This window comes from Mobula hypostoma, chromosome X1, assembly GCF_963921235.1.
Source record: "Mobula hypostoma chromosome X1, sMobHyp1.1, whole genome shotgun sequence".
Classification (NCBI taxonomy): domain Eukaryota; kingdom Metazoa; phylum Chordata; class Chondrichthyes; order Myliobatiformes; family Myliobatidae; genus Mobula; species Mobula hypostoma.
Genome location: NC_086128.1, coordinates 18,586,097 through 18,610,457, shown reverse-complemented (window position 1 = coordinate 18,610,457; position 24,361 = coordinate 18,586,097). Strand labels below are relative to the sequence as shown.

The window sequence follows — 24,361 nt, the reverse complement described above, 5'->3', positions numbered from 1 at the left end:
GGAAGTGTCAGTATTACAGTTGAACAAAGGGGACTATGAACACATGAGGGAGGAGCTGGTAAAAGTTGACTGGAAAGATACCCTAGCAGGGATGACAGTGGAACAACAATGGTAGGTATTTCTGGGAATAATACAGAAGGTGCAGAATCAGTTCATTCCAAAGAGGAAGAAAGGTTCTAAGGAGAGTAAGGGGCGACCGTGGATGATAAGGGAAGTCAAGGATAGTATAAAAATAAAAGAGAGGAAGTATAACATAGCAAAGATGAGCGGGAAGCCAGAGGATTGGGAGGCTTTTAAGGAGCAACAGAAGATAACTAAAAAGGCAAGAAGGGGGGAAAAGATGAGGTATGAAGGTAAGCTAGCCCAAAATATAAAGGAAGATAGTAAAAGCTGCTTTAGGTATGTGAAGAGGAAAAAAATTAGTTAAGACCAAAGTTGGGCTCTTGAAGACAGAAACGGGTGAAATTATTATGGGGAACAAGGAAATGGCAGATGAGCTGAACAGGTACTTTGGATCTGTCTTCACTAGGGAAGACACAAACAATCTCCCAGATGTAATAGTGGCCAGAGGACCTAGGGTAACAGAGGAACTGAAGGAAATTCGCATCAGGCAGAAAATGGTGTTGGGTAAACTGATGGGACTGAAGGTTGATAAATCCCCAGGGCCTGATGGTCTGCATCCCAGGGTACCTAAGGAGGTGGCTCTAGAAATCGTGGACGCATTGGTAATCATTTTCCAATGTTCTATAGATTCAGGATCAGTTCCTGTGGATTGGAGGGTAGCTAATGTTATCCCACTTTTTAAGAAAGGAGGGAGAGAAAAAACAGGCAATTATAGACCAGTTAGTCTGACATCAGTGTTGGGAAAGATGCTGGAATCAATTATAAAAGATGAAATAGCGGCATATTTGGATAGCAGTGGCAGGATAGGTCCGTGTCAGCAGGGATTTACGAAGGGGAAATCATGCTTGACTAATCTTCTGGAATTTTTTGAGAATGTAACTATGAAAATGGACATGGGAAAGCCAGTGGATGTAGTGTACCTGGACTTTCAGAAAGCTTTTGATAAGGTCGCACATAGGTGGTTAGTGTGCAAAATTAGAGCAAATGGTATTGGGGGTAGGGTACTGACATGGATAGAAAATTGGTTGGCAGACAGGAAACAAAGAGTAGGGATTAATGGGTCCTTTTCAGAATGGCAGGCAGTGACTAGTGGGGTACCGCAAGGCTCGGTGCTGGGACCGCAGCTATTTACAATATATATTAATGATTTAGATGAAGGGATTAAAAGTAACATAGTCTTAGTCATAGTCATACTTTATTGATCCCGAGGGAAATTGGGTTTCGTTATAGTTGCACCAACCAAGAATAGAGTATAGATATAGCAAAATAAAAACCATAAATAACATTAGCAAATTTGCAGATGGCACAAAGCTGGGTGGCAGTGTGAAATGTGAGGAGGATGTTATGAGAATGCAGGGTGACTTGGACAGGTTGGGTGGGTGGGCAGATGCATGGCAGATGCAGTTTAATGTGGATAAATGTGAAGTTATCCACTTTGGTGGCAAGAACAGGAAGGCAGATTACTATCTGAATGGTGTCAAGTTAGGAAAAGGAGAAGTACAACGAGATCTAGGTGTCCTTGTTCATCAGTCACTGAAAGTAAGCATGCAGGTACAGCAGGCAGTGAAGAAAGCTAATGGCATGCTGGCCTTCATAACAAGGGGAATTGAGTATAGGAGCAAAGAGGTCCTTCTGCAGTTGTAAAGGGCCCTGGTGAGACCACTGCTGGAGTATTGTGTACAGTTTTGGTCTCCAAATTTGAGGAAGGGCATTCTAACTATTGAGGGTGTGCAGCATAGGTTCACGAGGTTAATTCCCGGGATGGCGGGACTGTCATATATTGAAAGGTTGGAGCGACTGGGGTTGTATACACTGGAATTTAGAAGGATGAGAGGGGATCTGATTGAAACATATAAGATTATTAAGGGATTGGACACGCTAGAGGCAGGAACCATGTTCCCGATGTTGGGGGAGTCCAGAACCAGAGGCCACAGTTTAAGAATAAGGGGTAGACAATTTAGAACGGAGTTGAGGAAAAACTTTTCCACACAGAGGGTTGTGGTTCTGTGGAATGCTCTGCCTCAGAAGGCAGTGGAGGCCAATTCTCTGGATGCTTTCAAGAAAGAGTTAGATAGAGCTCTTAAAGATAGCGGAGTGAAGGGATATGGGGAGAAGGCAGGAAAAGGGTACTGATTGTGGATGATCAGCCATGATCACAGTGAATGGTAGTGCTGGCTCGAAGGGCTGAATGGCCTACTCCTGCATCTATTGTCTATTGAACTCAATGACCTAAAATTGCAGGTTGTCCCTGTTCTATCCCAACATTAGCCTCTGACAGAAGTTCCTCATTTTTGGAACAGCGTCAAAGTAAATGCATCAGAGTTAATTGTGAGCCCACGCCAACAGTGTGAAACTGGAATCAGACTGCCGGGTTTCCTTCCATAAAGAACATCAGCAAAACAGATGGAGTTTTAGCAATGTTCCAATAGTTCAAAGTCCATTTCAAAGTTTATTCTTTTAAGTTGAATTCAAATTCGCAAGCTGCCATGATGGGATTTGAACTATGGATTACGTGTCCACGATGCTATTGGCAGTTTGTGAATTGTTCCTGGAGGATATCAATTACTTTACTTTATACTTTATTGTCGCCAAATTACTTTAGCTATCTTGTCAGTTACTTGTACCAGTTTTAATATGCACGTTCTTGTTGGTGCCACAATGCGAAGAAGTCGAGTTTATTGCCACGTGCTGAGGGATGGTGAAGTACAGATACAGTGGAAAATGGGCTTGCAGCAGCATCACAGGCATGATGGTATAGACAACACACAGAATTCAAGCTATACATAAATTATGCATAAAATTATACCAGACAGTGAAAAATAACTATGCAAAACAAGATATTGGTGCAGACATGGTCGACTCAGAGACAAGTCCATGGTAGTGCAAGAGGTGGTCCCTAGTGTTCTGTAGTGTTAGGGTTGTGCAGGCCACCTGAAGAACTTGAGGGCTGCAGGAAAATAACTGTGCCTGTACCTGGTGGTGTGGGATTTCAGGGTTTTGTACCTTCTGCCCAACACTGGCAGCTGCTCGATACTCCAATGGAAGTTCCTTTTGGAGAATAAAATTTTGGTATGTGATTATGGGAGTCTAAAGGATTCGGCGATGTTGACTATGGGGAATGCAGGTACGGCCTTCGCTGGTTACTCAACTCCATTACTCTGCACCAATTAAAGGGTCGAGGCCTGAGGGCAGAAAATTAAACCCATGTTCAGCGCTGTCTACCTGCGTTTGACCCAAAGGCCTGTGAACTGTATCTAATATACAGATTTGACTGTGGCTTCACACCATTTTCTTTCCTAGTGATTACTTGCTCCTTTCCCAATGTTTGTACGTTCACCTTGGGCATGGTGATAAAGATAAAAAATGTAGTTTCAATGGCAATGTACAATGAAATGCGTCATTTGTGTCAAACCAAATCAGCGAGGATCGTGCTGGGGCAGCCTGCAAATGTTGCCACGCTTCCGGCGCCAAAATAGCATGCCCTTAACTTACTAACTGTAACCGTGTGTCTTTGGAGTGTGGGAGGGACCAGAGCACAAGGAGGGAAGCCACGAGGTTACAGGGAGCATGTACAAACTCCTTACAGACAGTAGTGGGAATTGAACCCCAGTCTTGCAGCTGGCACTGCAAAGCATTGCACTAATCACTACAGTACCAATGATAGCATTGGTCTTGCTGTGTGCCTTTCAATATTCCAGCAATTTGGGAAATATCAATGAAGAGTGAGAAAGTTCAATTAAAGTCCTTTGATACCAAAACCTTGCCATTTGGGCTTCAGGAACAAACAAATGTGAAACCATACAGATTCTTGTCAGTGGAAAATTTGGTCTATCAGTTCTACTGCACCCTTATTTCCTTAAAAGGCTGCGGAGATTCGGCATAACATCAGAAACCTTGACAAACTTCTATAGATGTGTAGTGGAAAGTGTATTGACTGGCTGCATCACAGCCTGGTATGGAAACACCAATGCCTTTGAGCGGAAAATCCTACAAAAGGTAATGGATTTGGCCCAGCACGTAATGGGTAGAGCCCTCCCAACTGTTGAGCACATCTTTTTTTCAGATTAGATTATGAGGACACTCAGTCCTCGTTTATTGTCATTTAGTAATGCATGCATTAAGAAATGATATAATGTTCCTCCAGTATGATATCACAGAAACACAAGACAGACCAAGACTAAAACTGTCAAAACCAGATAATTATAACATATAGTTACAACAGTGCAAAGTACTACCATAATTTGATAACAGCAGACCATGGGCACGGTAAAAAAAAAGTCTCAAAGTCCCGATAGCCCCATCATCTCACGCAGACGGTAGAAGGAAGAAAAACTCTCCCTGCCATAAACCTCCAGCACCACAAACTTGCCGATGCAGCACCCTGGAAGCACCCGACCACAGCCGACTCTGAGTCCGTCCGAAAACTTCGAGCCTCCGACACCGAGCACCGTCTCTGCCGAGCGCTTCGACCCCGGCCCCGGCCACCAAGCAACAGGCAAAGCCGAGGATTCGGGGCCTTCCCCTCCAGAGATTCTGGATCGCACAGTAGCAGTGGCAGTGAAACAGGCATTTCAGAAGTTTCACCAGATGTTCCTCCATGCTTCTCACGTCCATCTCCATCAAATCAGAATTGTGCACGGCCCCTATTTAACAAATATGATATCATTTCACCGGAGAGGCTACAAGTGCTGTGTCGCGCCGCCATCTTCTCCTCCCTCCTGATGGGACAGGAGACTAGACTATGAGAGAAAGGGCATGGTGGGGGGGGGGCGGAGGATGGCGGTAGGCAGGTGAGGAGAAGCGATGCAAGAGGGGAGGCAAAATGGGGAATGGAAAGGAGAGGGGGAGAAATGAGAAAATACTGGAAGTTGGAGAAATCGATGTTCAACACCTGCCTCTCCTGACTCCACTCCAATAGTGCGGTCATTCCCTCCTACCACCGTACCTTGAATACCTTGAATATTGTCAAACCTGCCAATTGTCCCATGTTGTGGGGAGTCTTAAATGTCAAATGCAGTCTTGAACACATCTATCTTGGGATCACAGTCCCACACCTACATGCATCCAGAAACACCGGTAATTCTCAGTATTTCTCTTCATTTCACTGTACTCCACAAAAACGTAGCATGAAAGGGCTCTTCCAGCATCTACTCAAGCAGCTCAGGAGATCTTATTAAAATAGAAAATACTGGATAGATTGAGCAGTTCTCATCAAAGGGTCAGCCATGGAACAGGTGAGCAGCTTTAAGCTCCAAGGCGTCAACATCTCAGAGGATCTATCCTTGGTCCAACACATTGATGCAGCCATGAAGAAGACATCCAGAAGCTCTACTTCATCATGAGTTTGACGAGATTTCGGATGTCACCAAAGACTCTCTCAAATTTCTGTAGGCGAATAGTGGGATGTGACTGGTTCCATTGTAGCCTGGTATGTGGGCTCCAGTGCACAGGATAGAAAGAGACTGCAGAGGATTGTAGACTCGGCCATCTCCATCACAGACACAACCCTCTCCACCATCAAGGGCATCTTTAAGAGATGGTGCTGCAATAAGGTGGCATCCATCACTGAGTACCCTCACCATCTGGGACATGCCCTCTTGTTACTACCATCAGGTAAGAGATGCTAGATTCTGAAGAGACACACTCAATGATTTAGGAACAGCTCTTTGCCACCCACCATCAGATTTCTGAATGTTCTATGAACCCATGAACACTACGTCAGTTTTCCCTTTTGTCATTATTTATTTCTGCAATTTCTAGTAATTTTATGCCTTTGCACTTCACTGCCTCCACAATTTCATGCCATATAGGTCAGTAATAATAAACTTGACTCTGATTCTGAAGTGTAGCAGGTCAGGAGTTCAGGGTCTCATAAAGAATAGCTCTCTTCCTTGATTAAACGAACTTGAATGTCACTAAATGTCAGTGGTAACTTGACGACAAAGTGTGAGTCTAATTACTCTTGCTTGTTGGCCAATGGGGTGGATCAAATTTGTTAGCAACAGGTGATGTGCATGAAAATACTGATTACTGATAGATGTTTGTTTGGAGCTTGAACAGAAAAATCTGCGTTTATATGAAACATGCCCTACATGTGGAGTGAAAGTGTTAATCTGGCCATGAATTATTAAGACAGCCATATGTATTGGAGTTCAAGATCTTGCGCCTCCTCCTCACCCCTGCATGTACTAAACTGGCACTTAATCCTTTGGTGGCTCTGTCAATAAATATTGCGATTTTTAAAATTATTTAGAAATTCACAAAAAACGATGTCCTTTAATCAGGTTATGCCTGAGGGAAAGCTTCTGTTTAGTTCAAGTTTACTGAATATATCTAGTTACTGATGGGAATCTTGGCGGTAGCTGTTGAACTGTGTGTTATGAAGGGATGATGTCTTCGTCCAATAATGATTGGTCACTTTTCCTTCTCGTTATCTGCCGAAAGCCACAATAGAATGTGACAAATATTTTTAGCTGTACAGAGATTCCTGAGGTGTTTCACTTGTCAGCAGCTAACTGGATAGTCTACGCAGACTCAACAGAATGAAAGTCTGGATTTTTACAGATTGGTTGAATTTTATTACCTTTTTGAAAGCTCACATTTCCTATTCCATGTGAATCTCGAGATGCGCCTACATTGCGCTGGTGATGTCATCACGCATGTTGCATGATGGCATATGCACGCAACGTGCCCGATGATGTCATTAGTGAGATGCACATGCATTCTGGGACGGGTTTTCAGCACCAGATATTGGAGGTGAAAGGAGCTGTGGTAAGTTCACTCCTGGATGTTTAACAAGCTTCTCTCTTTCTGTTGACATTGGGGTCAAGCAGTTGATGAAGCAAAAGTGTATTTCCTTGAGATTATTGTCAGTCAAATGTTCATCATGACGTGAGGTATGTGGATTGGAAGAGGGTAGGAACGTGTCATTGGGGTTAAAGTAGAAATTGGTGATTCGGCACAACTTATCCTCAAGGCTATGAGCCTCCTCATGGTGTGGCTCAGTGCAGAACATGTTTGTTCCAAGTCAGGCCTTGTTTCAGGCTTGAGCACAAAAGTCAAGGCAGTCACTTGACCATCCTACGGTGTACTGCATGGCTGTGTGCATGTTGCTTTTCGGATGGGGCCTTATCCGCTCTGTCATGAGAGTTTAGAAAAGATTCTATTGCACAAAGCAGCAAAAATGAGCTGTCTATTCCTGGTGCCCTGGGCAATATTTATCCTTCAAACAAGATCATTAAAACTAATTATCTGTTCATTATCATATCACTACGAGTCAAGCTAACATGAGGAATGTTAATCACCTCCCATACAGAAACAGATGATTTTCATCAGGGTTAGTCCACTTATCCCTGTGGAGCCCTTCACCGAAAGAGTCATAAATATGAGGAATCTAGCAGCGAATACAAGTTGTAAAAGGCAATTGAGGGACTTAGTGTGAAAGTCAGTTTCTTGTCATATGCTCAAGTACACGTATACATAGATGAAATGAAAGTCTTACTTGCTGCAGCATCACAGGCACATAGCATCAGATAAACAGCATTTACAAAACTGTACATAAATTATGCACAATTTTTACAGGAAGAACACAATTAGGACAAAAAGAAAAAAAGTCCATAAGACCATAATACACAGGAGCAGAATTAGGCCATTCAGCCCATCGAGTCTGCTCTGCCATTCCATCATGGCTGATCCCGGATCCCACTCAACCCCATACACCTGCCTTCTTGCCATATCCTTTGCCCTGACTGATCAGGAAACTATTAACTTCTGCCCTAAATATACGCACAGACTTGGCCTCCACTGCAATCTGTGTCAGAGCATACCACAGATTTACTACTCTCTGGCGAAAAAATTTCCTCCTTACCTCTGTTCTAAGAGGTTGCCCCTCAACTTTGAGGCTGTGCTCTCTAGTTCTGGATACTCCCACCATAGGAAACATCTTCCCCACATCCAGCCTATCTAGTCTTTTCAACATTCAGTAGATTTCAAAGAAATCCCCCAGCGTTCTTCTAAATTCCAGTGAGTACAGACCCAAAGCTATCAAGCGCTCCTCATGTTAACTCCTTCATTCCCAGAATCATCTTTGTGAACCTCCTCTAGACTCTCTCCAATGACAATACATCCTTTCTGAAATATGGGGCCCAACACTGTTGACAATACTCTGTGTCTTTTAAAGGCTCAGCATTATCTCCTTGCTTTTATATTCTATTCCCCTTGAAATAAATACCAAAATTGGATTTGCCTTCTTTACCACAGACCTGTAAGTTAACCTTCCGGGAGTCTTGCATGAGGACTCCTAAGTCCCTCTGCACCTCTGATGTTTGAACCTTCTCCCCATTTAGATAATAGTTCGCACTATTGTTCCTTTTACCAAAATGCATTATCATACATTTCCCAACACTGTATTCCATCTGCCACTTTTTTGCCCATCCTAAGTCCTCCTGCAATGCTGCATTGCTTCCTCAGCACTACCTACCCCTCCACCCATCTTCATATCATCTGCAAATATTGCTACAAAGTCCTTGTAGTGCAAAGTGATCAAAGTGGCTGTAATGTTGCTATACAGATGTAGTGATTAGGGTTGTGCAGGTTGGTTCAAGAACCGAAGGGTTGAAAGAAAGCAGCTGTTCTTGAACCTGGTAGGTAAGGTTGAGAAGTGTTGACTTGAAGCTTATTTTGAACTTTCTTCTTTCTTTCAGATGCTTTATGTAAAGCAGAACATTTTAAATGAGCTCCACTGGATTACACATAAAGGATTGACAGACACTTCCGATGCTAGTAGCTGCTATTTCACCTGATCAAGGCTATACACAGGTGCATATACAAATACAGCATAACCCTGAATCTGAGGGTTAAGATGTACACAGTTTGTGATGATCTTGCCCATGCAGGTACAGTACATCAGTAAAAAGATTTCTGCCTGTGGGTTTAATGGATGTAGAGTGACTGAAGTATCTTATTGGATCAATGTTTAAGATTTGGGCTTTTATTCCTTTCCAGTGCTGTCTGGTCTTGTTTGAATTTGCTGCTTTAAATTATCTTCAGCAATTTAGTGATTGTAATTTGAAACATGATTTACTTGTAGAGTATTGCATTAATATAAATCCGTTAAGTGAAAGTTTTGCCCAGAAGGTATATCTGTGTACATTCAAAAAAAGGAAGACACACTTTGCAATATCACACTTCAGTCAGCTTTCCAAGTAACCCGTTACACAGACTACCAATGTTAAGAGATGATTTAATGAAAAATATAATACATAGGAGCAGGATAAGACCATTTGTCCCATCGAGTCTGCTCTGCCGTTCATCATGGTTGAGATTTCCAACCCCGTTCTCCTGCTTTCTCCCTGTAACCCCTAATTCCTTTACCATAAAGAATCTATCAATCTCTGCCTTAAATATACCCAATAACTTGACCTCCACAGCCCTCTGTAGCAATGAAATCCACATTCAAAAACCCTCTGGTTGAAGATATTCCTCCTCATCTCAGTTTTAAAAGGGACACCCCCTTTATTCTGCGGCTGTGCCCTCAGATTCTAGACTGTCCTTCCAATGGAAACATGCTGTCCGTATCCACTTTATCCAGGCCTTTCAGTAGTTGGTAGGTTTCCATGAGATCCCTCTCATCCTTCTGAACTTCTATCGAGTACAGACCCAGAGACATTGAATTGAATTGAATTGACATGACTTGACTTCATTTCTTACATCCTTCACATACGAGGAATAAAAATCTTTACGTTACATCTCCATCTAAATGTGCAATGTGCAATCATAATAATTTATAATAATCTATAATAAATAGAACAGTCAGTGTAACATAGAAGTGCACTCAAATCACCTGTCCTTGTAAATGTCCTGAATAGCGGGAAGTTCACAACTACAGATGTGCTGGGCTGTCCGCACCAATCTCTGAAGAATCCTGCGATTGAGGGAAGTACAGTTCCCATACCAGGCAGTGATGCAGCCAGTCAGGATGCTCTCAATTGTGCCCCTGTAGAAAATCCTTAGGATACGGGGGCCCATACCAAACTCTCTCAATCGTCTGAGGTGAAAGAGGTGCTACTGTCCCTTTTTAACCACACAGCTGGTGTGTACAGACCGTGTGAGATCCTTGGTGATGTGGATGCCGAGGAACTTGAAGCTGTTTACCCTCTCAATCCCAGATCCATTGATGTCAATAGGGGTTAATCCGTCTCCATTGCTCCTGTAATCCACAACCAGTTCTTTTGTTTCTGTGACATTGAGGAGAGAGGTTGTTTTTTTGACACCACTGTGTCAGAGAGATGACTTCTTCCTTGGAAAGCATCTGCAGAGAATTTTGTGTTGACTTCTTCCCTGTAGGCCATCTTGTTATTGTTTGAGATAAAGGCCAATCAATGTTGTGTTGTTGGCAAATTCAATTAGCAGATTGAAGCTGTGGGTGGCGATGCAGCCATGGGCATACAGGGTGTAAAGGAGGGGTCTCAGTGTGCAGCCCTGAGGGACTCCGCTATTGAGAGGAACATCAAATGCACCTCATGTGTTAAGCTTTTCATTCCTGGGATTGTGCAGTTTCCATTGCAAACTTGACTTCATTTGTTGGTTATTATCTTAAGCAGCTTACAAATTTAAGCTTTTCAGCTGTAAATGAAAGCCTTGTCTTTTTGAGAGAGGATTTGTGAGTTCAAGTCACCCTCCAGCAAATTAAGTATAAAAGCCTATGCTGACATTCCATATAACCATATAACAATTACAGCACGGAAACAGGCCATCTCGGCCCTTCTAGTCCGTGCCAAACTCTTACTCTCACCTAGTCCCACCGACCTGCACTCAGCCCATAACCCTCCATTCCCTTCCTGTCCATATATCTATCCAATTTAACTTTAAACGACAACATCGAACCTGCCTCAACCACTTCTGCTGGAAGCTCATTCCACACAGCTACCACTCTCTGAGTAAAGAAGTTTCCCCTCATGTTACCCCTAAACTTCTGCCCTTTAACTCTCAACTCATGCCCTCTTGTTTGAATCCCCCCCCCACTCTCAATGGAAAAACCTTATTCACGTCAACTCTATGCATCTCTATTATTTGGTTCCATGCTCCACCTTCCTCTGCTATCAGACCCACCATCTGCAGCCCTTTGTTACCTCCCAGTCTCTGTCACTATCTTCACTCTCCCCTCCTCCATCTTCCAATCACCCCTCCTCACCTGGACCCACCCATTACCTGCCATCCCTTCCCCTCACCTCTTTATATCAGTTATTGCTCCTCTAGCTTTCAGATCAGATAAATGATCTTGACCCAGAGCATTGACTGTCCATTTTCCTCCATTAATGCTGGCTGACCTCCTGAGTTCCTCCAGCAGATTGCTTCTTGCTCCAAAATCCAACAGCTAAGCCTCTTGTGTCTCAATTATCAGCTGGTTTATTTGTTAATGATTAAATTTCAAGCTTGTAGGTTTGAATCAAATAATTTTGGATGTACATTTTCCAGGATGGATTGAGTTTGTGATGTGCTTCTTTGTGGTATACTTTTCAATTGGAAACACACACAAAACGCTGGATTAACAGCAGATCAGGCAGCATCTGTGGAGAGGAATAAAGAGTCAATGCGTCAGGCTAAGACCCTTCAGCAGGACTTTACAATTGATTTCTTTTAATTTGTAGATCACTACATTTGGTTGACTTGTGTGCTCTTTGATTTCAATGGAGACTGCAAGATTCAAGATTTAAGGTTTTTTAATGTCATTTCCAATACGTAAGTATAAAGGAGAACAAAATAACTATTACTCCAGATCCAATGCAGCACAAAGTAAACAACACAAAAGATAAAGAACACAATAGATATAAATACATACGATAGCTTATATACATAGACTGATTGTCATATAGTGACCCCAGGATTCATATAAGGGGACTACTGGGAAATAATAAAGTAGTGGTGGAGTTAGCAGGTGGAAGTGTTGATCAGTCTTACTGCTTGGGAAAAGTAACTGTTTTTGAGTCTGGTGGTCCTGGCGTGGATGCTACATAGCCTCCTCCCTGATAAGTGGGTGGGATCCTTCATGATGATACTGGCCCTTTACCGGCACCTTTCTGTATGTAGCCCCCTGGCCACCCTCAGGGTCACTTGGCTCGCTGTCGTCTAGGGAAACAACCCTTGGCCCCGGCAAACTGGGTAACTAGTTTGTGTGGATGCTGTGTGATGTACCCCACCCCGCCCAAATAACAGACAATACACCAGATACGATCAAATGATTTACAGTTTATAGATATTACTGGAACTATATAATTAATAGAGAATAAAATATAAAAGGAAACTAAAAGGCGCCAGACTTATTAAAGTTCAATTTCTTCGTGCACAAACAATTGGAGCTCAGGACCCTTCTTCTTCACCCTGCGACCCCTCGGACCACCTCGACCGGCCGCCTGGGACCAAAAACGGTGGTCGACCAGACGCTCCACACAAGTCCGTCTCCGTCTCCTCTCCTTGCCGAACGCCCCGCTCGGGGTCCAACCCCGTTAGTGGACTCACAGCACCTGGTCCATCCTCTGTCTCCCTTTCTCCCGCCTTCCCAAAACCCCGCGCATACAATATCTTCAGACACACCGAAAGCATAACAACTATCGCAATTGGTTCATTCGTCCTCATATCAATAGATAATACAAAACAAACTGCTAGCGGGAAGGACTTTCTCAGCATTTAACATAACAAAGAAGCATTCCCAAGTATAACATAACAAAGAAGCCATTTTAATTAGCCTACACAGTAACATAAAAGATGAAACCCCCTTACATGTATATATGTCCTTGATGGCAGGTAGGCTGGTTCCGGTGATACACTGGGTAGTTTTGACTACCCTTCCTGTCCACTGCAGTGCACTTTCTGTACCTGGCAGTGATGCAGTTTGTCAGGATGCTCTCTCCTGCAGTTCTCAGGGGAAGGTTTACTTTTACCTGGAGATACTATGTGCTGTTAGCTGTTAATTGATTCAGTAAAAACAAGTTGCTAATTTAGAATGATTGGCGAAAGAACAGAGTGGAAATATAAAAGAGAACGCTGTGATATTGGAGAACGTACAATTTTAAGTATAGGAAGTAGATTAAATAGGGACTTCCAAATAGAAATGAGACGCACTTTTGGAGGAGTAACCTGGTGAAGTGGTTAAGTTACTTGACTAGCAGTCAGAGTTCAAATTCCATAAAGACAGCTGGGGAACATAAATTCAAATACAAACGTTTGTAATTACATACACGTGAAGTCAACAGAAAAAGGTAGCTTTGATAACGGTGACTGTGAAACTGTTGGATTGTCGTATTAATCAATCTAGTTCATTAATGTACTCTGCCCTCCTTATCCATTTATGGCCTCTATGTGACTCTAGACCTGCCAAGTGAACAACATCCCCTCAGTTAAGGGGGATTTGGATATGGCTATAATTCCTGGCAATACCTGTGGCATCTACATTTCATGAATTAATACATCTTTAAAAATTAGGGTTATGGAGAAAAGTTAAGCAAAGTACTAAATTTAAAAACCTTAAACACTTACAACAGTCAAATCATTTCCATCTGTATTGCAAGGTCATATGGTTTATGATTCTCTTTGGAATTATAAATGATTTAAAACACCACCTTAATGGCCAGAAAACAAAGGGTGTGTGTGCATGAAGTTTATTGTGTTTTCCTATTTGTCAATATTTTATTATTGATTCCTGAAAACTTGTACAGTGCTACATATGGCAATCTAAACTCAAAGCCACTGATTACCTAAAATGTGGTCCAAATCAGAATCAGGTTTATTAACAGTGAAATACATTCAGTGACCACTTTATTAGATATCTAATAATGTGGCCAATGAATGTATGTTCATGGTCTTCTGCTGCTGTAGCCCATCCACTTCAAGGTTTGACGTGTTGTGCCTTCCGAGATGCTCTTCAGCACACACCAGTGTTGTAACGTGTAGTTATTTGAGTTACTGTCGCCTTCCTGTCAGCTTGAATCAGCCTGGCCATTCTCCCCTCACTTCTTTCATTAACACGGTGTTTACACCCACAGAACTGCCACTCACTGGATGTTTTTTTTTGTTTTTCACACCATTCCTCTGTAAACAGATCAGCAGTTTCTGAGATACTCAAACCACCCCATCTGGCAGCGACAATTATTCCATGGCCAAAGTCACTTAGATCACATTTCTTCCTCATTCTGATGTTTGGTCTGAACAACAACTAAATCTCCAGACCATGTCTGCATGCATGTAGTCCCCTGGCCAGCCTCAGACTCGCTCAGCTCGCTGTCGTCTAGGGGAGCAGCCTCTGGCCCCGCCAAACTGGGTAATCAGGTTTGTGTGGATGCTGTGTGATGTACCCCACCCCGCCAAATAACAGACAATACACCATATGCGAGTAAATGATTACACTTTATAGATCTTACTGGAACTATGTAATTAATAGAGATAAAATATAAAAGGAAAATAAAAGGCACCAAGCTTATCAAAGTTCAACCACTTCATGCACAACAGTTGGAGCTCAATTAACGGAGTCTTCTTTCCACCATTCGATCCCCTCCGACCTCCTCGACCCACCGCCTGGGACCAACCACGGTGGTCGACCAGACGCTCCACACGAGTCTGTCTTCGTCTCCTCTACTCACTGAAGACCCTGGGCCTCAGACTCCCACTTGGGGTCGGTCCCACTGTCCAGCTTACAACGCATCTCCTCTCTCTCTCCCCATCGCGCCTTCTGCCCTAAAGCCCGCAAAAACAATAGCTTGCAGACACACAAGAAAGAATAACATCTATCCCAATTGGTTAGCAAATGAATACAATTCTTTCTATCAGTAATTATAACCCAAACAAACTGCTATAGAGAAGCACTTTCTCAGCAGTTAACATAACAAAGAAGCCATTTTTATTAGCCTTAGCAGTAACATAAAAGAAGAAACCCCTTACATGCATTATACATTGAGTTGCTGCCACAGGATTAACCAGGTGTACCTAATAAAATGGTCACTGAGGTATGTCATGAAACTTGTTGTTTTGTGGCAGCAATGCAATGCATAAAATGCTATAGGTTTGCCATAAGAAATATAAAATTAAATAAATAGAGCAAAATAGTGAGAAAGTAGTGCCTGTAATGGAGCTGGTTGAGTCTACAACCCTCTCAAGCTTTGATCAATCCTATGCGTTGGAGCCTCCATACCAGGCAGTGATGCAATCAGTCAGAATGGTCTCCACAGTACATCGGTAGAAATTTGAGAGGTTCTTTGGTGACGTACCAATTCCTAATGAAGTATAGCTGCTGGTGTGTGATCACCAGAATAGATAGAGATCTTCAGAGGTGTTGACACCCAGCAACTTGAAGTTGGCCATGCTTTCCATTACTGATTGCTCAATGAGGACTGTTGTGTGTTTCTTCAGCTTCCCTTTCCTGCAGTCCACAATCAATTCCTTGGTCTTACTGACGTTGAACGCAAGATTGTTGTTGTGACACCACTCAACCAGCTGATTTGTCTCGCTCCTGTACAGCACCTCATCATCATCCGAGACTCTGCCAACAATAGTTGTGTCATTGGCGGATTTATAGATGATGTTTAAGGATACCCGTTGTATTGAAAGTGTAGGCAGGAAGGCAGAGGGGGTGCCTCAAATCCCAAAGAGAAAGAAGCATTCTAAAGGCAAGATGACCATGACTAACAACAGAAGTCAAAACCAAGATAAAAGCCAAAGAGGGGGCATATAATAGAGCAAGAATTAGTGGGAAGTCAGAGGATTGGGAAGCTTTCAAATACCAACAGAAGGCAACTAAAAAGTAATTAAGAAGGTAAAGATGGAATACGAAAGTAAGCTAGCCAATAATATTAAAAAGGATACCAAAAATTCTTCAGATACACAAAGTGTAAAAGAGAAGTGAGAGTGGATATCGGACTGCTGGAATACAATGCTGGGGAGGTAATAATCGGGGACAAGGAAATGACAAACTAAATAAGTATTTTGCATCAGTCTTGACTGGAGGTTCCAGGTGTCAGGGGTCATGAAGTGTGTGAAGTTACCATTACTAAACAGAAGGTTCTTGGGAAACTGAAAGGTCTGAAGGTAGATAAGACACCTGGACAAGATGGTCTACACCCCAGGATTCTGAAAGGGTTGGCTGAAGAGATTGTGGGGGCACTGGTAATGATCTTTCAAGAATCACTAGATTCTGGAATGGTTCTGGAAGATTGGAAATTTGTAAATGTCACTCCGCTCTTCAACAAGGGAGGGAGGCAGAAGAAAGGAAATTATAGGCCAGTTAGTCTGATCTCAGTGGTTGGAAAGATTTTGTAGTCTATTACTAAGAATGAGGTCTCAGGGTACATAATAAAATAGGCTGCAGTCAGCATCGCTTCCTCAAAGGAAAATCTTGCCTGATAAATCTGTTGGAATTTTCTGAAGAAATGACAAGCGGGATAGACAAGGGGGAATTGGTTGATGTTGTGCATTTGGATTTTCAGAAGGCCTTTGACAAGGTGCCACACATGAGGCTGCTTAACAAGCTACGAGCCCATGGTATTACAGGAAAGGTTCTAGCATGGATAAAGCAGTGGTTGACCAGCAGGAGGTCAAAGAGTAGGAATAAAGGGAGCCTTTTCTGGTTGGATGCTGCTGACTAACGTGTTTTCCTCAGGGGTCTATGCTGGGACCGATACTTTGTACTTTATATGTCAATGATTTGGATGATGGAATTGATGGCTTTTTTGCAAAGTTTGCAGATGATATGAAGATAGGTGGAGGGACAATTAGTTTTGAGAAAGTAGAGAGGCTACAGAAGGACAGACAGATTAGGAGAATGGGCAAAGATATGGCAGATGGAACACAGTATTAGGAAGTATATGGTCATGCATTTGGTAGAATAAGTGAAAGGGTTGACTGTTTTCTAAATGGAGAGAAAATACAAATATCTGAAGCGTAAAGGGACTTGGGAATCCTTGTGCAGGATTCCCTAAAGGTTAATTTACAGTTTGGGTCTGTAGTGAGGAAGGCAAATGCGATGTTAGCATTCATTGCAAAAGGACTAGAATATAAAAGCAAGGAATGATTATGAAACACTGATGAGGCCTCAGTTGAAATATCGTGTGCAGTTTTAGGCTCCTTAGAAAGGATGTGTGGAAACTGAAGAGGGTTCAAAGGAGATTCACGAAAATGATTCCAAGGTTGAATGGCTTGTCACATGAAGAGCTTTCATTACTCTGGGCTTGTATTCACTAGAATTCAGAAAAATGAGGGGTGACCTCATTGAAACCAATCAAATGGTGAAAAGCCTTGACAGAGTTGTTATAGCCACACATGCTGTTGACTTTGTGAGCTTCACATGAACAGGGAACTTCTTTGCATCCTGGCTAATCACAACATAAGGGATGTATGTCCTCTACCTGAAACACTGTATCAAATACCAGCATAATGCCATATCCTGCTTGGTTGGTTTAAAAAGAAAATGGTTTCTGTTGTTTATATTTTCCAGTTGTCAATGGCCTAGAAGACATGAAATACGTGTTTGGGAAAAAAGACGCCTACTTGTTTGATGGCTTCCACAAACCCCAGAGTATCAATGGATCGTTTCCATTTTTACACGTAAGTATGGGTCTTAGATCAAGGTACTGGTATAAGCAGATGTGTTGATGGACAGCATCAACTGCAAGTTTAATGAGACGATCACATGTGGTAATGCTATCTTGGACATATTCCATCAGTCCAGAGTTTGCATAATTGACTCTAAGTGGGCTCTCACTGCATGGAGAAGAGACAATAATGGATGAATCTCTGGGTAAATGGAATGTTTCATACTGTGGTCAGTAACATGGCTGTGTGGGCTGTGGAGATGCTGTATATTGGTTGTCCATCATGTCTGATGATGACAGGAAATAGATACTGTATATCATGTGGCAACTGCATCGAGGCCCATATTAATGTTAATAGCATCTCTCAAGTGCTCATCCGCTCCCCTGATGTTCCTTTGCCCTGTAACTGCACTAGGAGTCATTTTCAGTGGTTAGGTAATTCCCCAGGTGCAGGAGGAAACTGGAGCAGCAGAAGAAAGCCAAACAGTGACAGGGAGACTATGCAAGCTCCTGACACATTTCACCGAAAAGTTGGTATTGAACACAGGTCCCTGGAGCTATTCTAACTGCTGTGACACCCTTGTCACCAGTAACAATCCTGTTTTCACTGAGTTCATTGGTTCACCAGTCTCTCCTCCTCCATTGAGCTATACAGCACAGGAACAGGCCCTTTGCCCAATTGGAAATGCCGACCACAATTCTCATTGAAGCTAGTCCATCTTCATTATCAATCTGTTCCATTCGAAGCCCTCAAAGAACAATGGAGACACCAGAGGCTGCAGATACTGGAATCTGGAAGCTGGTCAGACTGAGGAGAAACTCAGTGGGTCAGACAGTATCCAAGGGGAGAAATGGACACTCAAAGTTTTGAGTGTCTTCGACTGGACTGAAAGAGCAGAAGGGAGAGATAAAGTCTGTATAGAGTGGGGAAGGGGTGGGATAAGAAACGGGAGGAGACAGGCAGATCCAGGTGAGGAGGTGTACTAGGCAGATTTTATTTATTTACACATACAGCGTTGAACAGCCCCTTCCAGTCCAACAAGCCGCACTGCCTAACAACTGACCTATTTAACCTCAGCCTAATCACAGGACAATTGACTATGACCAATTAGACTTTGGTATGTCTCTGGGCTCTGGGAGGAAACTGGAGCACCCGGAGGAAACTCACGTACTCATAGGGTGCAACGTACAAACTCCTTACAGATGGTGTCAGAGTTGAACTCCAAACTCTGACACTGCAAGCTGTAATAGCAACGCGTTAACTGTTACGCTACCATGGCGCTCATGGAGGAGGGGAGAAGGAGATTGGAGGAAGGGAGAGTGGGAATAGCGGCGAAGGCTGGGAGGTGAGAGGTAGAGGTGACAAAGAGCTAGGGATGGTGAAATCTGATAGGAGAGGAAGGTGTATAATGGAAGGCAGCAGTAGTGTAGTGGTTATCACAACGCTTTACATTACAGGCAACCCGGGTTCAAATCCCGCCACTGGCTGTAAGGAGTATGTACGTTCTCCTCATGATTCTGTGGGTTTCCTCTAGGTGCTCTGGTTTCCTCCTACATTCCAAAGATGTACCGGTTGGTAGGTTAATTGGTCTTTGTAAATTATCCAGTGACTAGGCTAGGATTAAATCTGGGGATTGTTGGGCAGCACGGCTCAAAGGGCCTATTCTGCGCTGTATCTCAATAAGTAAATATAAGGGAGGTGTGGCAGACAGATGGGAGGGGAATTCATTGGAGGAGTGTGTGGGTGATGGGCAGATGGAGGGGGAAGGGGAAGATATGGTGATGGGGTCTAGATGGGCTGTGACTCTTTACCTTCCCCTTCGAAGAATTTTATTTCTCTTCCAATGGCATCCCATGCATATCATATTTCAGCGAGCCCTTCTCCAATTTTCAACTTTATAATTAGAAACATAGAAAATAGGTGCAGGAGTAGGCCATTCGGCCCTTCGAGCCTGCACCGCCATTTATTATGATCATGGCTGATCATCCAACTCAGAACCCCGCCCCAGCCTTCCCTCCATACCCCCTGACCCCTGTAGCCACAAGGGCCATATCTAACTCCCTCTTAAACATAGCCAATGAACTGGCCTCAACAGTTTCCTGTGGCAGAGAATTCCACAGATTCACCACTCTTTGTGTGAAGAAGTTTTTCCTAATCTCGGTCCTAAAAGGCTTCCCCTCTATCCTCAAACTGTGACCCCTCGTTCTGGACTTCCCCAACATTGGGAACAATCTTCCTGCATCTAGCCTGTCCAATCCCTTTAGGATCTTATACGTTTCAATCAGATCCCCCCTCAATCTTCTAAATTCCAACGAGTACAAGCCCAGTTCATCCAGTCTTTCTTCATATGAAAGTCCTGCCATCCCAGGAATCAATCTGGTGAACCTTCTTTGTACTCCCTCTATGGCAAAGATGTCTTTCCTCAGATTAGGGGAACAAAACTGCACACAATACTCCAGGTGTGGTCTCACCAAGGCCTTGTACAACTGCAGTAGTACCTCCCTGCTCCTGTACTCGAATCCTCTCGCTATAAATGCCAGCATACCATTCGCCTTTTTCACCGCCTGCTGTACCTGCATGCCCACTTTCAATGACTGGTGTATAATGACACCCAGGTAATTGAAACCCTTTTTACATCATATTGGCACATGACCCCTCAATGAAACGTGCAATGAGACCATCTATCACTGTAGTCCCACCTTCTGTCTGCAACATGTCAATACTTGTTCTTTGTTTCCAAAACTAGGCTATACTCTACAAAGGAACAAAGACCCAAAGCGGAGCAAGGCTCGGGAAATGTAAGCTCTTGACCCCTTTTCGGAAGTCAACTCAACAATTCTACCCATGGCTGCCTGAAATCATGGAGGGGGTAAGGGAAGAGCATCTCCTGTTCTGTCAGTTTTCACCATCCTACTGCAATCTGTCCCCCTTTCTATGGTTTCTATAATGCAGCTACATTGTTGATTTGCGTTGAAGTTAAATTTGGTAAATTGGTTTTTATTGTCACAGGTACCAAGGTACAGGGAAAAACTTTGTTTGACATGTCTTCCATACAGATTGTTTCATTGCATCAATACATTGAGATAAGCCAAGAGAAAACAATGACAGTGCAGAATAAAGTGATACAGTTCTAGAGAATGTGCAGTGCAAGCAGACAATAAGGTACAAGGCAATAGCAATGTAGATTGTGAGGTCAAGAGTCGATCTTGTCAACTAGGGGACTGTTCAGTATTCTTATAACAGCAGGATAGAAGCTTTCCTTAAGCCTGATCATACGAGCTTTCAGGTTTTGGTATCATCTGCCTGATGAGAGAGGGAAAGGGAGAATGTCCAGGGTGGGGGTGGGAGGGAGGGGTCTTTGCTTATGTTGGATGCTTTACTAAGGCAGGGGGAAATGTAGATGGAGTCTGTGGAGGGGAGGCAGGTACCTGTGATGTGCTGTGTCTACAACTGTCTGCAGTTTCTTGAAGAACAGTTGTGCATATCCTTGAGGACGTAGAGAGCTTCAGGTGAGTAACAAGGCACAGGACAGGAAGAGGAAGTGGAGGTGGTAGAGGAACAGAGGCCTGTTGATCACTAGCTATGGTAGAATGCAATAGCTTTTTGACCACTTTTAAAAACCTGTCTAAATATCTACAGCATTTTAATATTAAAGGAAATCAAGAGTACTCCTGGCATATTGGACCAACATTATCAAAGGACATTATCTCATTGCTGCTTGTGGGAGATCTGTGCGCATAACGTTGCTTTTTTTGCTTTAAAAAATAACACTGACCAGTGTCTATGAATTGTCTGCAAAATCCTTCAAGCTTTTAAAACCACTCACAGTTTGAGGTTGATTATATGCTGCATTTTGGAAACACTACATTGTCCTGTCACCAAGTCAGTTCGCAGAATGCAAAGTTTCAACGACTCCAGCAAAGGATACAGACACATTAGGGCGAGTGTCTGGCCTCGTATGTTCTGTGTTGCCATGCTACTGCCCAATGTAGATGAATGCTTAATTTTCCTAAGTGGGTCCAAACAACATGCAGATAAAAATGGACAGGGAGAAGAGTGTCATGAAAATATAAAGAACAGATGTTTGCCTTGAAATGCTCAATAAAATCAATTAATCTTCATGTCTTGAGTCTGTTATTCTTTCTAGAGAAAGCAGGAGACTGGATTTGAATTCACTTCATTGACCTTATTTAGAAAATTAAGCTGTAAGACTCACTTCTGTTGATCTCAATTCTCAAACACTACCCTCCATCGCAGGTTCTGCCCATGATGGGACCTTGCAGGCATGCTCAGTTCTCTGCCATCTCAGCTGACCCTCGTGCAGAAAAATGATGTCCCGCCTTCCTCACTACTACCTCAGTTTCCTGTAAGCTCTCACTCGGGAAGAATAGAAAGAAAAGCCTTCATTCGTTTTATGGGTTCTTAAGTATCCAGTTGCCTGCTGAATGTTGTCAATGTTGGCCCTGCAATAATTTCCTGTGGTACTCCTTCCTGGTGTCCATGGGACGATTCTCTATGCCACATATGTCTATGGAAATGTGGGCTGAGTCTATAATGGGGTCACAGCATCGGGCAATTGTCTAACCACAAAGTGCAGAATACAGGCTACAGTGTTCAGGTCCCTGCAAAACCAAAATATGAACAATCCAAATACAATTTGCAGATTGGATAGAATTAGGAAGTACCAGTGCCCAACTAAAGGTTTGCACAAAATATTCGGAAGTTGGTCTCCTTTCCTGCATTCTGTAGTCTACTGTCTGCACTCCCTGGTTCCTCTGGGCTTTTATATCTTGAAAGTATTTCATCTTTCATCCTAACCTAAGACCTCTAGTTCTAGTCTCATCAGGGGTAAAAGCTTGCTTGCATTCACTTTATCTATACCTCTCATAATTTTGTATACCTCTGTATGATCTTCTGTCACTCCCATGTCCTTTCTTCTCAAAGAGCCAACTTCTTCAGAATAAAGTACTGTGGGTGTTCCTGGAGGGGCTTGCCTTTTGATGCCATTGTCACTGGCTGTGCAAATATGCATGATTATCTGTCCCTGTGGCTCCAATTGGCTGAGGCTTACCACCTCTTGCATAGTTGCTCCAAAATAGGTCACTTACAGTGCAACTGTAAGTCGTGTGGCTCTTGCCCCTTTGCTTAGGCTATTCCTTCCTACAATGCAAAGCCTGCTGCACTCCAAAATCTCCTCGATGGTAATCATTTCTATTATTTCATATGGTGGGTTGGATTCCTGGTGGAGAAGCAGCAGGGTGGGACTTTCCCGAGCCACCTGCCGCCATGACTCCAAAGTGTTTTTCAAGCTGGGGCTTCCTCAGGGTGACTCCGCCAGCTGTGGTGATCACTGAACTTCAAGACATCAACACTTGGCATATTTAAAGTGAAGTGTTCCTAGAACCTTTACAGAAGCACAATCAGGCAAAGATCAATGCTGTGCCAAAAGAGGAGGCATGAGGAAGGACGACTAAGAGCATGATAAATGAGGTAAGTTTTAGAAGAATATATTAATTGAAACAACTTTGGAGACTTGAGGAGGAATTAGGATTTGGGCAGCAAGAGAGTTAGATGAGCAGGGTGGAAGGTGGGAAGTTTCATAGGGTATTTAAGTCAGGAGGTAATAAACACAAATGGTGGTTTTGGCACTAGATGGGCTGATGCACAGATAAAGACAAACAATGTCATGGTTGTGAAAATAGGCGGCTTTGCTATAGAGAAGATATAGGTGCAGAACCTAAGCTCAGGACCACCCAGCATACCTAGCCTGAGACAGCAGCCACGTTTAGTGAAGAAATTGTGAAAAAAGAAGTTTGCAATCGAGTCAGAAGCAAGTGTCTTCAATTTTTCCAATATTTAGTTGGAGGAAATCATAGTTGGTTCAGCTTTAATGTAGGGCGTTGTGGGGGCTGCAGGGAGATAGAGCTATGTGACACTGTCAGTGAAGAAAATCCCATGCCTTTGGGAGGATGTTGCCAAGGAACAGTATATAGATGGGGAATTAGAGGTTTGGTGCTAAATCACCAAGAGACTCCAGAGCCAATGATGAAAGCATGAGAAGATGAACTATTGTTGGTGAATTTTTGATTATAGCCGGATGAGTCAAGTGAGGAAATCCCGTTGAGTGAAGAACAGAGGTTTTGGAAGAGAACAGTGCAGTTAAATTGAGATAGATCAGGAAGAACGAGGAACAATAGAGACCAACCATTGCATGATTTGGACTTTGGTCAGAGCCATGTGGCTGGGTGGCATAGCAAGCTGCAGGAGGCAGCAACATGTGAAGACTATGAAGAAGAGGCAAAGTTTTAAATGGTGTGGTGGCAAAGATGTTTTTATTTAGGAGGATGATATTTGCAACATATTACAAGGAGTAGTGACATAGCTGATAAAAGAGGCACTTAATGCAATAACAGCTAATATGGGTAATCAGCTTGCTTGCAATTGCAAAGTAAAAGTTAAAGTTGAGACTCAGAAAAGATTAACTCAGCATGCGCAGAAGAAGATAGATCAAACTTAAAATATCATGTTCTATTTACTATTGTCAGGTTGAACTGTGGTAAATGACATCTTTTTCAATCAGCCTGAGCCACTGGATAATTATGCATGTATTTCTCATGAAAACCTTACTAAGTATTTTTCAGACTTCGTGAAGCTGTTTTGG

The 24,361-nt window shown here is 43.0% G+C and overlaps 1 long non-coding RNA gene across 2 annotated transcripts in view; it reads left to right on the top strand.

Annotated features, from left to right (window-relative positions):
• Positions 1–21,019, top strand: part of LOC134340118 (uncharacterized) — a 57,471-nt gene extending 36,452 nt beyond the window's left edge. For both annotated transcript variants that reach the window (XR_010016487.1, XR_010016488.1), the window contains 4 exons: positions 8,826–8,940; positions 11,772–11,862; positions 17,603–17,712; positions 20,447–21,019. This is a non-coding gene — a long non-coding RNA (uncharacterized LOC134340118). The remainder of the gene's footprint in view (positions 1–8,825; positions 8,941–11,771; positions 11,863–17,602; positions 17,713–20,446) is intronic.
• The last annotated feature ends 3,342 nt before the right edge of the window (positions 21,020–24,361 follow it).